The 12,497-nt window shown below is 39.6% G+C and overlaps 1 protein-coding gene across 2 annotated transcripts in view; it reads left to right on the plus strand.

The window, feature by feature from the left end:
• The first annotated feature begins 4,236 nt into the window (after window positions 1-4,236).
• LOC123814674 (SLX4 interacting protein) overlaps window positions 4,237-12,497 on the plus strand; it is a 213,389-nt gene continuing 205,128 nt past the window's right edge. For both annotated transcript variants that reach the window (XM_045832609.1, XM_045832610.1), the window contains exon 1: window positions 4,237-4,402. The gene's annotated coding sequence lies outside the window, so the exon portion shown is untranslated. The remainder of the gene's footprint in view (window positions 4,403-12,497) is intronic.

A 12,497-nucleotide genomic window follows, 5' to 3' on the forward strand; every position in this document is an offset into this window, starting at 1 on the left:
GAATAATTTCATATTTGTTTCTCTGAAAACAGTTAATAAAGTTGCCTACTGATTAAAGATGAGAGTCCTAGTGTGATGAGGCTTTGAGTAATGATGGGAATCAAATTCTAACCTCCACCATAAATTAGTTATGATCTTGGGCAAATTACTTTTTTCCAGACTCAGTTTTATAATCTGTAATATAGGGCTACATAATGAAGATTCCTGTATATATACCTATGTATTTATTAGTACAGTGTCTAATAAGTGGAAAGTATTCAATACACAACAGCTATTATTATTTTTGGAAGTACATTATCTTTCATACAAATCACATATAAAAATAGTCACCTCTGGAGATTCCTGTTTGAACAAAGCTATTGTATATTAACATTTAATATTTCAACAAATATTTGGTTATAACATATAATTGGGGACTAATGAAAAGACAGATCCAAATACAGTCATATTTACAGTGTTTATTTCTTTTAGGGATTATCGATTTTCACTTCAAATATGTGTGAGATTAATTTTAGTCAAATGTTTACTTAGTGTCAATTAAGTGTTAGCAAGCCATCAGGCTGGGAGGACGTGGGGAGGTGAGACTACTGAAATGAATAAGGCATGGTTCCCGACCTCCCAGAGAATAAAGCCTTGAGAAAAGAGAGGCACGATCCTATTGAGACACAATTAAATGCTCTACAGGAGAAAAAAAATACCATATAGATTAAAAGTCTTGACCAAGTTGATTAATTTTTCCAAACTCCTCATTTTCTCCTCTATCTTCCTCTGAATTAGTCTCAATCCATTTTTTACTTACTCCATCTTTAGTTACAGCAAGGAGTCACTATCTATAAAAAATGGTAAGTGCCACCCTCTATAACAGAAGGTAGCAGTCATTTGTTGTTTCTCTGCTATATTCTCAGTGCATAGCGAAAAGGAGAGTTTTGTTCCCTTTGTCCTACACAAGGTGGCTTGTTCCAGCGCTTTGGCTGTTGGTGCAGATGTTATCTTTTTAGAGAACCTTTCTCTGAGCACCTATTCTAAAGTTTTTCCCTCTCTCGCCCCCATTATTCTCTAGCACATCTACCTATTACCTTCAAAGACATACCTTTGCGGTGAATGCTGTGATGTGCCACCCTGATTCCCCTTAAGAATGAGACACTTCCTTAGCTCCTGGGAGTGCTGAGGTAGCCCTCAATGGTCAGTCCCCCTCCAGGATACACTATGCTAAAGAGAGTTGAAGCCCTGGCTGGTGTGGCTCAGTGGACTAAGCACTGGTATGTGAACCAAAAAGTTGCTGGTTTGATTCCCCGTCAGGGAACATACCTGGGATTCAAGTCAGGTCCCAGGTTGGTGACGTGCAAAAGGCAACTGAACAGTGTTTCTCTCCCTTCCTTCCACTCTCTCTAAAAATAAATAAATAAAATCTTAAAAAAAAAAGTAAGAGCTGAAGTTATACTCTCTTTCCAGGGCAACAGGCACCCATCCGATCAATGCAGGGGTATAAAGGGTTAGCCCCCGCTTCAACTTGGAACAAACTTGAAGTGCCAATCAAGCACCAGTGTTCCTGTGGGACAGGTGGAGGCCTTCCTTTGGATTGCATAGTAACTCAACTTTTTCTATTCACCCAATCCTGCTTGCTTTCTTCCTTAGTTAATGATCCAAAAGTCCTTCCTAATAAATATCCTGCTCTCAAGTTTCCTGAGAGTCTGCTTGCTAGGAAATTGAACCTAGGAAAATCTGGAAATATCTCATTCATTTATCAATGGACTTATTGTTTCTTTTCCTATCACCTGAATATAAGCTTCATGCCTGTTTTGGTCACTGCTATATCTGCTAACTTAATACAGCGAGAGATATATATTGGTATACATAGGTAGTATATATAAGTTCTATAGTATATATATTAAATATCTGTATTTTGCCCTGTATAATGTGCTCCCAGGTTTAGTGCACAACCACATTTTTGGCTCATACTTTTGGGAAAAAAACTTTTGTCTTAATTTTTTAATTCAATTATTTTTTACTTATACTTAGACATTTATACATGTTTTTTGTATTATAAAGGGATTTTAGCATTTATTTTTGTACGTATTATGGTACATGAACTTTTATGTAACAAATAATTACAAAACACAGGAACACATACAAGGTATTTCAGGTACTACCCTCGTATAATGCACATCCTTATTTTTCCTTCAAAAATTTGGGCAAAAAAGTACACATTATACATGGCAAAATATGGTAGTCTATGAGTAGTATGTATATACTGACAATGTTAATGAATGAATCAAACTGCAAGTATTGAGAGCTTCTAAAAAACGGCAATAGGATCTTAGGCATGGTCTCCTTGGGAAGAAAGATGAACATGACCTCAGAAGGTCGACACTTTAAAAAGGATTTCAGTCCCTGTAAACTCAAAGGCGCTGAGCCCTCCTCCTGCTTTCACACGGTTGGCATTACCACGCTAGCTGTACGACAGTTCTGATGTCCAGTTCCACCTCCCAGATAGACACAGGCAGCCAGTGCCACCCCAGAGAAACAGGAATAACCGACGAATCACAGGGTCCTGCTAGAAGGTGGCAACGCAAGTGCAATCAGTGCTCGGAAAACCTTTTCCACCTACTTCACGGTGTGGCCGAGCAGATGGGACAGTGAGGAGGCGCCACATCTGGAACCCTACCCACAATACTGAACACAACCTCATCATCCACATTCTTGCCACCAACAAGTATTTACTGCCTATAGTTTTGGTTTTTTGTTTAATCCTCACTGGAGAGTGAGTTTGTTTATGGATTTGAGAGAGAGATGACCATGGACTGATTGCCTCCCGTAGACGCCCGAGGGCGGATCGATCCACGACCTAGGCGTGTGCCCTGACCCGTGATCTGACCGCAACCTTTTTGTTACACCGGGCACTCTCCCACCAATTAGGTCACCCCACCAGGGCCTGCCTACAGCTTTTTTAAAGGTAGGTCTTTAGTTTTCAAAGGAGCCAGCTTTCTTATCCCCACCCCGAAATGTCCTTCTGTGAGGACACCCGTGACCTTTCTGGAAGGGGGAGGAGGAGCACCTAGAAGTCACCTCTCTTCGGTCAGGTAGTAAGCTGGCTTTTCCACCTGAGATTTCAGCGCTCTCACCTACCCAGCAGACGCTGCGCCTCCCTAGGCCGCCGCCACCAGCGGGCCTCAGCGGCCGAGCTTCACGCAGCCACGCACCCCTCACTAGTGCTTGGAGACCGAGCTTGCGCGGCACCGCGATTGTCGCGGGACCCACTCTAAGATCCGCTCTCCGGGTTTTAGAGAAGTTCTCGGCTAGGCGGGAAAGCGTTGGCCTTGGCCGGAAGGAATTGAGGACAGGTTTTTTAGCGTAACTCTCTCCGAGGGCAGGGTTTATTCTGCATCACTCTCAGTAAACTGTTGAAATTGAAAATTTTAAATAACAGATGAGATTGACACAGTATATTCTTTATGGTATGTGTTTTAGAAGCACTTATCTAGCTAATAAAAAAGTAATCAAAGGTTTTCAGTGTCTCAGGTCTCTCAGATCTGACCAATCATAAAGCTCCTGTTTCTGTCGTTCAGCGCCAACTCACCTCATTTCGTGGCTGACGTGAAAACCAGGAGTAAAGGTCTCATACCTCTACTCCGGATTGGGTTGGGAAACGGGCATGCGCAGTGCGAGTGGTCTAACTACAGCCACTCCTACCCTCGCTCCTTATCTGAAGTTTTGCTGTTTAGCTGGAGGACAAAACTTTTATCTCCTCTACCATTCTAAGGAGTTATTGAGGAAGTTATTTTATGGCTATTTTAAAGTTTATCTGACATTGTAAAAGTCACCTTTATTTTCAAACCTGTCTTTTCTATAATTTTCCCAGTCGAAGAATGTTTACATCCTTCACATCCAGTGTCGAGAAACACTTTACTGTAGAAATGTTGCGTTCTATTTTTCTTTCAATTATCTCTGCTGTTAAATAATGTAGGTAACCGTGATTCAAAACCTGACAATCGTATTTACTGGTTTCACAGGCTCTGAATAGCCCGCCTTTGCTGCCATTGTTGTTTTGGTCCCTTCTTAAGAGACGCAAGGTCATGGGCAGAGGCCATTTTTCTTTTGGGCAGACTTGTCGCGACATTCAGGCTTCTTGACTAGTGTTTTGTAGCCATCTTAAGTTTTGGTTATAACTTCAAGCTGGCTTCAAGCCTTGAGGGGCGCTGTCCAAATGACGTTTTGTTTGAGCGCCGGCAGCGATTACCAGCTCGCGGAGAGACTCTGGGAAGGGGAAAGGGAGCCTGAAGTATGAATTTCCAAAGCTTTTGAAGGGTGATTTACTCTGAGTTTCTACAACTAGATACACCAGTGACCCTGGACACTAACAAAACAAATAAAAGCCCGAACCCAAACCCTGCCACCATCATAGGTAAGAACGTGGAAATCCTGACAACCTAAAATGTTCATTCACTCGAACCGAATTGTTTGCCCGTCTTTTCCCATGTTTGTTTGTTTTCCCTTTTGATTTTTGAGCCTTTCCTGAATCCTTCTCCCTGTGCTCCCACCTCTCTTCATTGTCCTCAAAGAACTAGAAAGACGTTAAACATAAGGGTGCGGGAAGTCTGAGCTTTAAAGTTTTACAGTTGGAAGTATTGGTCTGGAACATTTTTTTGTTTGTTTAAGGACAAAATGGAATACAACTAGTGAGTCAGTTATTTGTATCAAACATCTATATGCACATATTTAGCCCCCCTTGCAAACGTTTTTGGGTTGCGACGTAAATACAGGTTGTGTTTGTATGTATTCATTCATTTATTCAGTTACATTTATTGAGTACCTAATGTGTTGTAGGCCATAAGAATGCTGTAGTAAATTGAAAAACACTTTCCTTCATGGAATTTACGTTCTATCAACCTTGACAACTACTAGGTTGGGGCAAGTAATAGTACAGGTATACCTCAGATATGTTGTGGGTTTGGCTCCAGACCACCATAATCATGTAGGTTGTTGGCGGGGGGGCGGGGGGGTGGGGGTGCGGGGGGGAGCAAGTTGTAATCATTTTGCTGGTGAAGGGTCTTGCCCTCTATTTGTAAAACAAAACAAAACAGAAACAAAAAGACAAAACAAAAAAACAAACGCAATATCTGTGACGCGCAATAAAGCCAAGTGCAATAAAATGAGGTATGTCTGTATTCTGTGGTGCTTAGCACTGCTAGACTATACAGGTATTTAAGTATGCACTTGCTCCTACTTTCCCCCAAAACCCGCCACGTGTTTTTCCTTTGGACACTTATATCCTGGAACTTATACATAACCATAATTGTAGTTAGTTAGGGCCTTGCTGCTCTAAAAGTGGTCTACCTACCAGCAGCATCGCTGTCAGTTGTGTACTTGCCAGAAATTCTGTCTTAGATCACATCCTCAGAACCAGAGTCAGAATCTTTCTGAAGAAGTGCATCCTGAAGAGTAGCGAGCACTCATTTAGGGCACTGACTAAAGATAAAGATGGTCTCTTCAATTTGTGCTGCTTAAACAGTTCACAATATATTGTCAGTTAATTCCGTATTTTATTTTTTATTTTTTAAAGATTTTTATTTATTTTCAGAGAGGGAAGGGAGGGAGAGAGAGAGAGAGAGAGAGAGAGAGAGAGAGAGAAACATCAATGTGTGGTTGCTGGGGGTCATGGCCTGCAACCCAGGCATGTACCCTGACTGGGAATCAAACCTGCGACACAGTTAATTCCATATTTTAAATGCAGTGGACATATGGCACATTTTTTCAGTGCTTTTAGTTCATTCATCATTTTGATGTCAAGATGCCAATTTAGCATTCTAAAAAGTTGAAGAGAATTTGTTAGTCTGGTTTATTGTTTTGTAACTTCTGTTATGATAACACCTATGTTTATATGTTTACTTTTAATTTATTGAATGTTGAACTCAAAAGCCTGCATGTTCAACAGTTCAATATTGATTTGAAAAGCCTTGGGCCATGGTTTACCAAAGCTTTTTGTGGCACCTTGCTTTCTTCTGTGTTCCTTTAATGAGAAATATGAATCTGACTTATCTTGGAGTTCTTAATAGTGTACTCATGAAAATCACCTGGGGAGCTCTAAAGAAAAAAAAAGCTCCAGCCCAGTATCAGCAGAGGTTGAGACCTATGAATGGAATTAAGGAATCACTAAGGTATTAGAGAAACTTCAAAGGACTTTTACATTTTCCATATTGTTGTATGTTGAATTTGAAGGCAATAAAGAGAATTGGACTGGGAATGTGGTGAATCAGCTTCCCAGTAACCAATTAACTTGCATTTATTTAGTCTGTGTCCTAAGTAAGGTATTCAGCCTTTCTGTCTCTTCCTCCATCTATTAATTGGGAAAAGAAAAATGAAGACCCTATTGTTTTTTATTTAGCTTTATATGAGTGTTGCACAACATAGTGAATACTTATATCCTATGAATATGAGGAAGGACAGTGTTTCATAAGTGCAATGTTCATTGCTTCTGTTTTTCATATACAGGCATATCTTGTTTTATTGAGGTTCATGTTATTGGTTTTCATATTGTTGCTTTTTTACAAATGGAAGACAAAATTTTCTACCAGCAAAAAGATTATGACTTGCTTTATTGCAATATGTGCTTGTTTTGGAGGTCTGGAATCTGACCTGCATTATCTCTGAGGTATACCTGTCCCAGGCCAAGAAGATGCTTTTTTGTTGTTTTTTTTTCCTTCAGATTTTATTTATTTACATTTAGAGAGAGGGGAAGGGAGGGTGAAAAGGAAAGAAACATCTATATGCAAGGGATACATCGATTGATTGCCTCTTGCAGGCTTCCAACTAGGGACCTGGCCTGCAACCCAGGCACGTGCCATGATTGGGAATCGAACAGGCGACCTTTCATTTTGCAGGCTGGCACTAAATCCCCTAAACCACACCAGCCAGAGCAAAGATGTACTTTGTTAATGGTCTTTTTCTTTTAAACAACTTTATTGAGGTATGATTGTCACACAATAAACTGCACATATTTAAAGTGTGCAATTTGATGTGTTTTAGATGTATACACCAGTGAGAACTATCAGCACAATCAAAATAACATCACCACCAAAAGTTTCCTCTTGCCCTTTGTAATTCCTTAACCACTGTCCTTTAGCCAACCACTAATCTGATTTCTGTCACTCTAGATTAGTTTACATTTTCTAGGATTTTATCTGATGGAATCTTACTGTAGGAGCTGGATTTTTTTGGTTGGGGGGGTGGTATGGGTGGTGGTAGAGGAGCCTCTCTTGCTTGTAATTGAGAGCCATGTTTGATTTTGTATCAGTAGTTACTTTTTAATCACCCAGCAGTATTTCACTGCATGGAAATAAAGTGACTTATTTTACCTTAACCAGTGGAAGGGCATTTGAGTTGTTTTTATTTTCACAGCATTCTTTTCACATTGCTGTGTTTTTCTCCAGTTTATTTGACTTAGGGGGGAAAAAGGCTCATGACTTAGTGGCCAGACCTTCTACATACACAGTAATAAAATGTGTTTGTATTGGGACTTTACTTTTGCCATTGTGGTTTATGAATTGTTTTCTGAGTAAAACATGTCATAGCTTTTTAAAAATACAAAATGTATGCACTGACTTTTTAGTGGATTGTCTCTCTTGATGTGTACATGTCTAGTTACTTTAAGCTTTATTAAATCTTTAAAGTCTACTATTTATATATTACTCTTTAGGGATTGAGGATAGTAACTCATGCACGTTAAGTAACCTACTCATTAAACAGTACAGTCGAGATCTATGATGTCAATCTTAAAATGTCATAAAACTCCCTTTTGTCCATAAATGGAGAGTACCACTCACATCTAATGTTGATGTAGGTACATTTCCAAAGTTTTTTTGCTTCTATTTTAGCAAAGCAGTGCCTTGTGTTTATTATGGTATTGACATTTTGTGCCTGAATAAATCAGAGCCAGTAACTAAAATTGAATATGCCTTATATTAATCATAGGATAATATATATATTACAGTTATAGTATCTTGGGCATTTAAAAGTTTATTTTGGTCATTATTTTTATTTATTTTCAAGATATAAAAGATTGGATTTTTTTGTTTTGCAGTTTTAGAAATATTTTTACTTTACATGTAGTATAAGTTACTCTTAGATGTAAATTTCATGAGTGTTGACCAATGCATTGATCATGTGACCACCATCTCAACCAGGATGCAGAACAGTTACAACATCCCCCTTCCCAATTCCCTTCTGCTACCCCCAGTGGTAACTCTTCACCACTCCACACATGGCAGTCAACACCTCTATAGTTTTTGCATTGAAATGATTAGATTTTAAGATGATTGCATTAGTCATTATCAGAAGTTTTTTTCCTTATGGTTAAGGTGGCTGGAAACAGTGGTTATCAGCGTGGAACTGGGACTGATGGTATTTTGTCTTGTGCCCTCCACGTTTCTAATGATTATGGTTTACAGAGACTGAGCACTCACTGAGCTGAAGGCACTGGGCCAAATATTTATTACATATCTGATCTCACATAATCCTCACCTCCCTTGGGATAGACACTCATAATCATCATAGATTGAAAACCAAACAAAAAAGACTTGCAGGAGTTGACTAGCCTTTTGGAGGTCACATGAAGGGGCAGATTTTGAACATGTGTGTTTTACTAGGACCTGAGGACTAGACTGCCCCATGTGGTAGTGCCTATGTCTGTTTCTGACAAAGTATTGGCTTGGCCAAAAAAGTTTTAGTTTTTTTCCATACAATGGCTCTGCTCTAGCAGTGCTTAGTTGTCTTTAACTTCATTCGAAACAATTTTGTTAGATTGTATTGTGACAGCTGTCATATCAGTGTGCGCTTTTAAAAAAACTTATCAAAACTGGTGAATTTTTGTATAGCCATTTTAATATTGAAGATGGAAGAAAATATGCAACACTTTCAGCATATTATGCTTTATTATTTCAAGAAAGGTAAAAATGCAATGAAACACAAAAAAAATTTGTGCAGTGTATGGAGAAGGTGCCGCAATGGATCAGATGTGTTAAAAGTGGTTTGCGAAATTTCTTGGTACTATTGATGTTTTGGCCAAATAACTTTTTGTTGTGGGGCTGATACACTGGAAGATGTTTAGCAGCACCCCTAGCCCTACTACCCACCTCTACCCACTAGAATCCAATAGCAGGAGATAGCTGACATACTAAAAATATCTAAATCAATAAAGTTATTGGTGAAAATTAAAACTGTTTCTTTTGCCCTGGCTGGTGTAGCTCAGTGGATTGAGCCTGTGAACCAAAAGGTTGCTGGTTCAATTCCCAGTCAGGGCACATGCCCGGGTTGTGGGCCAGATCCCCAGTAGGGGATGTGTGAGACACAGCCACACATTGATGTTTCTCTCCCTCTCTCCTTCCCTTCCCCTCTCTATAAAAGTAAAAATAAATAAAATTAAAAAGATGTTTCTTTTATTTTATGGAAAAAAATAAATGGACTTTTTGGCCAACCCAATATTAAAAATTAGACATTGTCTGTTAGTGAAGCATCCTCTACAGCTCTGGGTGGGTTTTTTTTTTGTGGGTACAGGGGAAGAGGAGAACCATACGATAAGTCTACTGACTGGCTTAAGGGTATAGAGTGACTAAAAACTGTTGCGTGGAATTAATCATAGTAGAGGAATTCAGTATTTGACCAACATTTAGAGATGCAGAAAAGAAAAAAAAGTCCTAATTTTTTTTTGCCACTTTGCAATATACCCCTCCCATTGTTGGAGCTTCCCTATTTGTTTCATTTTGTTTTTCCCTTTTTTGTAAACTGACTTTGGCTTTCAAAATTGCCATACAAATAATAGGAAAAGTTGATTCTGTTTTACACTGAAGTTGCCTATTCAAACTTTATCTAGGCTGTCGCCAGTGAGACCTTTGCTCATTTGTCATTTCCCCCGGTATTTTGTTAAAGTTTATGATTTCTTCCTTGATACTTTTTTTGTGATAAATTTGAAAGAAGGGGACAGGGAATGAAATGATTTCTCATTCTTGAATTATGGTTGTTCCTTCAGAAGTTCTAGACGTCTGTTGTTTTCGGTTTTGCTCCCATAGATAATGAAAAATTTTTTAAGATGATAGGAGGCGGTATAATAATTTTCTTGATAGAATTTGAAGTTCAGAGATTAGAAACCTAAAGTTGTTTTCTGGTCTTTTTAATCTGGAGTGGTTGTTTTGGCTGGTGACACAAGCCAGCAGTGCTAAAAGAAGACAAATGTGAATTTCAGAGTGCCTTGGATTTTCCCACAGAATAATCTAGGAGGTCATTGACTTTCTTTATTAGAGTTTATCTCTGCTTTGTATTTAAATGACAGGCCAGTTTTGTGATATTGTTTAATCTATTTCCACTCCCTCCCCAAATTAATTTTCTTAAGGATCTTAAGATCTTTCCCTTTTTACTAAAGACATGTGTACACACGTATTTTTGGTGGGGTCATACGCTATCAGAGTCCCCTCTGTAGAAGAATGCCTGTTTTCAGGCCAGAGAAAGTACGTTCGGGGATGAAAAATAGATGAGACAGTATTTGTAAGATTTACAATATACTTTAACTTGTTGGCATGCTTATGCAAATTACGTGCTTTTAGATATTTAGAAAATTGACCTTTTTGGAGATTGTCCTGATGTTTTGAAAAACATGCAATAAAATAAACATTCCTCTGAATTTAGTCTTGAACTGGCTGGTCCGATATCGAGGCTGTTTAACCTTTATCCTTTAAACCCCTGGCAGAAAGCATGCTGTTCCCTCCTGAAAGCAGCTTTAAGGGCCTAGCCAAGTAAAATTTTAAGATGCATTCGTTCTTTTTGTGTGTGTGAACATTTTATTTTTTAGTGATCAGTAAGACAAGTCTAGAAAAACCTCAGGATGTTCCCAGGTTTAAAACTTAATGCAGAGGCTGTTAATATCTTTTCTGTTCAAATGAATGTTAGAATGCCAGTATTTTATTTTATTTTAAAGGTTTTATTTATTTATTTTTAGAAAGGGGAAGGGAGGAAGAGAGGGAGAGAAACATCAATGTCTGGTTGCCCCTCACATCCTCCCTTGAGACTTGGCCTGCAACCCATACATGTGCCCTGACTGGAAATCAAACTGGTGAGCCTTTGGTTCACAGGGTGGCACTCAGTCCACTGAGCCACACTACCCAGGGCAGAATGCCAGTGTTTTAAAGTCAAAAGAAATTACATACTGAAAAATTCACATTTATGGCCTAAACTTAAACCACACCTCTGATCTGTTGCCCATTCTTTTCAGTACAAAACACTTTGGTCTCTGTTTACATATTTATATGTGCTATAAGTCTCTGAACTTTGGCTTCATGATACATGTAGTTCAAGTGTTATTTATGTATTGAAATAGGTCCAGTGCTTTGACTTCCCTTTAGAAAGACCTAATGTGGAATTTGGGATTTGGGGACAGTAAAGATGCATTAGATAAATAGGTATATATCTAAAAAAATAATAAATTAGCACAGTCTATAGCTGCTGATTTAGTAACAGCAACAGAATCAAGTCAGCAAACTTTTGATGCAGACCTGTGCCATGTAGCATGTATCAAAGAGGACAAGAACAGACCTCAGGAAGCTTAAGTTCCTCTTAGGCAGAGAGATGGGAGCTTAAGCTCCCCTTAGGGGAGAGAGATGGAAGACCCAGTTATCTGTAATTTGGTGAACTAAGTGTGAGAGTAGAGGTAGTGTAAGATGCAGGTGTGGTTTGGAGAAGGGCGTCATTCGCTCTGGAGATTCATGGGTAGCTCCAGGGAACAGGTGGCTTCTGAGTTGGGTTTAGAGGATAACTTGCTTTAGGAGAGAGGATGTCTTGTAGTACAGCATGCCTGGGTGAAGGTGGGGCGAGCTGGACCGGCATATTCAAGAACACATATCAAAGCTTAGCAGTGTGGAGGCATTGAAGCTGTGAAGTTGCCTGAGGGGTGAGATGGAGGCATGGGCAGGAGCTGACCAAGGGCCTGTGGTGCTGGGGTGACCCCAGTGAGGAGTTTTGAGTAGGAGACTCCTGCTTCAGTGCCTATAGTGATGGTTTAGGGGGATGGAAAAATGCAAAGGTGGAGACAGAAGGTACTTTAAAAGGACATGGTTGTGGAAGAACCTGTAGGATAACCAGATCTTTGGGGTCTGGGACCTCCTAGCAGATGATTTTGTCTTCCTTGTGGGGCAGTCTGTCATTGTCATCTGTTCTCTCTCAGATGACAGCTGTGTGCATGCAGTAAGAGAAGAGAGCAGAGTGTGTTGTCCTCCAGATTCCCTGGTAAATTATCTTTCTGTATTTAGACTTCATACTTCCCAGCGTTTATAAAAGAATGGTGATGGACATGCCCCTCTCCTCCCCAAAGGAGGTAAGAGACTAGTGGTTGGAGGTAGCACAGTGTTTGTCAAGGCATATATCATAGTAGGAATCAGTAAACTACCCCTTACCATCTTGCCAGAGGCCTGACTGGGAGGCAGAGGTACCTTGCTCTGGGCCCTGTCTTTGCCTAT

The sequence above is a fragment of the Phyllostomus hastatus genome, unplaced genomic scaffold (genome assembly GCF_019186645.2).
Source record: "Phyllostomus hastatus isolate PE091 unplaced genomic scaffold, TTU_PhHast_1.1 phas_contig_17, whole genome shotgun sequence".
Lineage (NCBI taxonomy): Eukaryota > Metazoa > Chordata > Mammalia > Chiroptera > Phyllostomidae > Phyllostomus > Phyllostomus hastatus.